Source organism: Triticum aestivum, chromosome 6A, assembly GCF_018294505.1.
Source record: "Triticum aestivum cultivar Chinese Spring chromosome 6A, IWGSC CS RefSeq v2.1, whole genome shotgun sequence".
Lineage (NCBI taxonomy): Eukaryota > Viridiplantae > Streptophyta > Magnoliopsida > Poales > Poaceae > Triticum > Triticum aestivum.
The window spans coordinates 246,090,851-246,097,182 of NC_057809.1; positions in this window are offsets into that span (position 1 = coordinate 246,090,851).

The following is a 6,332-nucleotide window of genomic DNA, read 5'->3' on the forward strand; positions in this document are numbered from 1 at the left end:
GTATATGTGGGAACAAAATTGAGGCACAAGAGATGATATGATGATACCAATATGATACCGATATGGTATGGTATGTATGTAAAGGAAGGTGTAGACCACTAATGTGCACAAGTAACATTGCCGGCAATACTCAAAGGCTAGTCTCGATAGGCAAGTGACGCAAAATAGGCAAGGGGTTATCAATGCAATGGCAAGGTAATATACAATGGAGGGATACCACGATACCAAGATGATATGGAGGTTCCCGTCTGTGTCGATGATGAGTGGCGGTGATCTTGATGGAGAAACCAAGATGATGGAGACTCGTCCCTAAGTAGCCGAAACACCTTAGGAAACAGAAAAACTGCGAACTCAAAATCTCAAATGTCAAATGGTAGTGGGAATGCGGTGGTGGTTGCGGAAGCTCAATGGGATTGCGGAAATGCAATGATGGGTTGAGCGAGTAGGCAATGCAGAAATGGTTGCGGAAGCTCAATGGGATTGTGGAAATGCAATGATGGGTTTTGAGACGCAATGTGTAAATGGAGTGTAAGGTCGTGGACTATACATGGTGTCGGAGTTGGAAGCACTGTCCCTAAGTAGTCGAAACACCTTAGCAGACACAACTCATAACTCAAACAAAATTGGGTTAAGTTGGGGTGGAAGAAGTGTATGGTTGGTAAACCTATGCGAAAGTGGTGGTGGTGGTTGATGAAGAAGCAACTGTACCTAAGTAGCCTAGACACCTTAGGAGACTCAAGTCACTCCTCAAGCAACCAGTAATGCGAAGGGGAACAAAAATGGTTAGGTTGTGGAAGTCGGTGGTGGTGTAGCGGAGGGTGTGGTGGAAACCCTAGGCAAAGATGCCAAAGTTCCAAAAATTTGATGGTGTCAAATGGTTTTGGTGGTATCTTTTTGAAAGGGGGATGTCAAGAGCTTTTGAACGAGCTAAATAATGCGAAAATCGGACTCCGGATGAATTAGTTATGGACAAAACAAAAATCAGCTGAAATGGGAATGTACAGGTCATAGACGTCCAAAGATGGTCGGACGATCGGTGGCCGGACGTCCGGGCGGGCTCGGGAGTCCGTAAATTGGGCTCGGGTTAGGGGTTCCGGTCGTCCAGAAAAGGTCAGACGTCCGGTCGGTCCAGGGGCTCCGGACGTCCGTAAAGGGCCCGTCGTCCGGTGGGTCAGGGTCAACGCGAGATGTGAGATCCGAGGTGCGATTTTGGGTGGAAAATGATGATTTGGGGATCAAAATTGATGAGATTTTGTGGATGGAAAGTGGGGAAAATTGGGTATATGCTAGATCCACCTGAAATCAAGCAAATCTATGGATCAAATCCAACAAAACTTCGTCAAACCAACAAATCACAAAAAAACTTGGGGCTATTTTTGGTCGGATTTTCGAAATTGGGGAAGAACACAACAAAATTATGCTAGAAAACACAGCGGGGAGGCTCCAAAATCGTGATCAACGTGGCTTTGACACCAAGATGATGTAGGGTAGAACCCTAATCTCCCGATCTTTCACGAAAGGAGTGGGATCCCGCGAAGAACATGAAGAACGCGAGGGGAAACACGAGGGGGAAACACAAAGGGGCACAAAGAGGAACACTCAAACCAACATGAACAAGTCACACATGTGCTAGATCCTCGAATATAAAGGAAGATACACGATACATGATCAACTAAGGATGATACATAGGTAGCCGATCTCCTCCGTCAGGAGGTCTTGAGTTCTTCCCTAAAAGGGTCTTGAATCCGCTTGGGGGATCTTCTCCGGTGGAGGCTCGAATCTCCATGGAGAAGGTAACCAAGTGGATGAGCAAAGCTCTCACACAAACATGAGCTAATCCTTTGCTAACCCTAGAAAGGAGGAGGGAGAGGTCTATTTATAGACTTAGTGCAAATGGGGGGGAGTGAAGGGGTACATGGGCCTCAGCCCACCAATGGACACAGCCAGGGGTCGGACGTCCGGTGGGCGTCAGACGACCGGAGAATCACAGGCGGCCGGACGTCCGGTAGACATCGGACGTCCGCATGATCTGGCTCGGACATTGGAGTGCCAGATTTCCGAATGTGGCCGGTCGTCCTGAGGATCTTCAGGCGTCGGACGTCCGGACCCGACCGAACGTCCGGTGGCTATAGCTTCTTCGACAACTCTTCTTCTTGTGTCTTCATTTCCAGGCTTCCCTCGCGGGTGGTGTAGTTGTTCCTTGGCGCTTGCACTCCTCCTCGTCGTCCGTAGTGTTCAGACAATACATATGCATGCACACGAGTGGAGTGTCAAGTAGTATACCATCCTCAAAGGGGTCAAGTGAGCACGTGTAAAGGAGATGATTCACCTTTGTGTATGTGAAGTAGAGGTCGCACGTGTCACTTGCAAAACGGCCTCTTGACATGGTGATGTCTGTAGGATGCTCCGCATCATACCAACTGTTCTGTTTTGACTGATTCTGTTTTCTTTGTGTTGTGTGCTTATTTTGATGGCTCTATGGTTTTCTTTGATGAGGTTTTGCCATAGAAAAGTTGGAATACAGTAGATATAATAGAAAAAATATGAATTGGTTTGATAGAGCAGTTATAGTAGTTGTCGTGGATTTGTCACGGCAGGTGTCCTAGCAAAAGGACTTAGTCGTGGAGCCATCGCTAAGAGTTTACTTGAAGGGGTTAAAGCGGACACAAAGACACGAGGGTTTTATACTAGTTCGGCCCCTTCGATGAAGGTAACAGCCTACGTCTAGTTGTGGTGGAATTGATATGATCTCGATGGCTAGGGAGCAAACAAGCTTCGCCTAGGCTCGAGTTGTAGTTGTCTCCCCTGAACCACCACTCATAGAGTCCTAACCGGATCATACTCGTACTCCGGTTGCTATCTTTCTATTCCTTACTTACAATACAAGCCATACATGCGGCCGGTTTACGGCTATATGTTCTAACCGTCTACAGGCCTTGGGCCTTCATCTGTTTACACCACTAATGAAGTTAACCCGGCCCAAGTAAGCCGGTTTATACCTACTGGTAATATCCCCAACATTAGGCCCCAGATTGATTTGAACTGGTTCATGTCAATCCTTCACACCATCTTGCGTCTTGGATATCTTCTGTTAATTGGCAAATCTCCATGTCGTCATTATTTTTAATTGCTGTAAACCGGCATGATGTCATCAGTTTTGGTTACTGTAAACCGGCATGACGTCATCATGAAATTCATAACGCCCTCTTAATGACAGCTCCTGGATTCGCGCGTTTGACCTAGCCCGGCTGCCTTATAAATAAAACCAAAGGGTCATTTCCTTTCTCTTCCCCTTCGTCCCTTCTTCTTCTTCTTCCTCACGTCGCCGGCTTTGCAGCTCCGCCACCATCGTCGACCTCTGCCTCGTCTCGGGCCGCTGCATCAACCTGAACGTACCAGAGTGTTGCGGCGTCTTCCCGCATCTTCTCCGTTCCCGGCAAGTCCTCTCTCCTTCTTAACCTAGATCTGTTCTTAGGGTTCCATGTTCTTGCTATGTTCATTGCACGTTCATGGCTGTTCTCTGTCCTTGAATGCATCTGTGAACTGTTGCTGTGCTTAATAGCGATCCCTTTAGTATCCGCTTGCTTTTTCTCATCAAAGCTCATAAATCTCCTGCACATATCTGCTCGATGGTTCACTTCTGTTTCCGCCTTAGTCTTCGAAATATTTCCTGTTTTTATGAGCTTGCTGTAGATCCGCGGCTGTAACATAATTTTGTGAAACTTGTTTCTGCATAACCAGTTATCCATAGTTTCAATTGCTTCTGATGCTTAGGCCAGGCGGTTTAACTTCACCATAGAGAAAAAATTGCTAGACCGGTATATATGTCATTAGTCCCCTGGTTGAACCGCCAGAATCCATCTGATGCTGTGTTGTAGAAGACCGGTTTATGGGTACTGCCTCCGGTTTACCGTAATTAGATCAACACCGTTTCATCCGGCATGTTCTTGAACTGGATCACTTATTTCTTGTAGATCTCGTCATGGCCAAACAAGTGTACGAGTGCAACTGGGTTCCCTCCCGTGTCACAGAATCACAGCTGAACGATCTAGTCCTGATTGGCGCTTTGGATAGCAAAAAAACGATTCATTGGAGGGTTCCTAGAGATGAATGTCCTCCTACGCCCCAAGAAGGAGAGGTCATGGTCTTCACAGATCATATGGCCCGGGGCTTCAAACCGCCCGGCTCCAAATTTTATCGGGATGTGTTAGCCAACTTTCAACTCCGTCCGCAGGATATCAGCCCCAACTCCGTCACCAATCTTTGTCATTTTCAAGTACTTTCTGAGGCATATCTTCAAGAGGAGCCTTCAGTCGAGTTATTTAGGGATCTCTTTCATCTGAACCGTCGTACTGAATTCACTGACGGCCCTAATACCGAACTGGGCGGTATGGCCATTCAGAAGAGGAAAGAAATCACCTACCCTCACGTCAAACTCCATATGCACCCCAAGAATGGAACGTAACTTGGTTTTATTGCAAGGATACATCTCCTGCCAACGAAAATCCCTTGCCTGGCTTCCGTCCGGAACGGCTCAGCAACACTCACCCTTTTCCACAAAGGCTTAGCGCCAAGGAGAGAATTAAATATGCCCCTCAACTGTCCAAGCTCCGGGCCTTCATGGCCAATGGTTTAACAGGAATAGACCTTGCACGCTGCTAGATATCATGGAGCATTTTGCCTCTAAGCTGGCGCCCAAATTTGATGTGTGAGTATACTGATAGTGTCGATGACCCACTCCGACACACTAAAATCCAACTTCCTGAGGACGAAGTCATAGAATCTGTGAAAAAGATGCTAAATGAACCGGAGCACCTCTGTGCTCAAACCAGTCTGCTTCCTTACTCCACCACCAACAAACCGCCAGCGGTAATATTTTAATTGCTTTATTGTTGAACCGGTTTACTTTTTTATACGTTCAACGTTTAATTACTGCTGATCCAGGGTGATAATCCGTTTTGGAGTAAGAAACTTCCTCAAGACAAAATGGAGAAGGCAGGACGACCAACCCGGCCCAAGACCAAGGTTATCAAGAAACCAGCTCATAAGAGAAAAACCACCGCTTCATCTGACCCAGCCATTGACGATGATGTGGGTAATCCGGATCTTGAGGTAGAACTTGATTCACTTGGCTTGCTTTTTGCACGCCTTATTGATGATAATGCTTGCCAGGATGACGCTGAAGCCAGCAACGCGGGTTTTGTTGAGGTAACCATTCTCTCTTCTGATTCAGAAATCCTGCCTTTGCCAAAATTTCGCCGGGCAAATCGGAAAATTAAATTTTCTCATCCTCTTGCTTATCTGGATTCCCAATTTCTTATGAAGACCCAGCAACACGAAGCTCGCCGCACAACCCGGCACAGTGGCCAGGTAGTTACCTCTGCCGGTTTACCAAACAGTCCGGTTCGAAAACGCCGCTCCGAGGTCTCCGACCTTTTTATTGATTTAAATCATAAAGCGGGTTTCTTCCGTCAACCTCTTAATCCATCCAACTCCGATTATCAGGTCACTTCTCATTCATCATCCGGTGAATCGTCGGCCACCCAGCTACCACCTTTGAAAACAGTTGCTGGGTAAGTTAAACCGAACATATGCTTCCAGTATACTACGCAATGGTTTACACTTTTACTTAATTTTTATTTTTCTTTCAGGGCTAAACCGAAGCCAAGCAAGAAGGCCCGCCTGGATAGAGCAGCTGAAGAAAATGTGGCCCCAGAACATAACCAAGCGCCGGATCATGAAATGTTTACTTCTGAAGACATCCCCAATGATCCTCCTCTGCAAGACGACATTATCCCTGAAGAAGGTCTTATTAATACCCCAGTGTCTGCTGATCCGCCTGCCAGCTCTGTCCAGATTGAAAAATCCCAAACTCCTGCTGACAAAACGGCCGCACCAAACCAAACCGGCGAGTCAAAAGATGATGATGTTGTGATTACCGGTGTAGGCCGTTCTGAACCCGGGAATCCTGCCACCCTTACCAGGCATACCATCAAAGATGATTCTTCCCCTTTGAACAAAGGAAAATGGGATGTTGAATTAGAAACATACGCCGCTCTGAATGCTCAAGATCTTCACTCTGGCTATTTAAAACGGCTTTACACTAGCCGTGACTGTAAAGCTGGTCTGGTCAAAATGATGAGGGATAAATTTGAGGTAAATTCCATCTTTCTTTTCTGTCATTGCATTCATCCCAGTAGCCCCCAAGGGCCGGTTTGTGACTTTGGTCAAACCGGGACTTGATCCTGAATATATATATATATATATATATATATATATATATATATATATATAGTTTTTGAAATCCGTCGGCATAACCCTCGAAGGTCGGT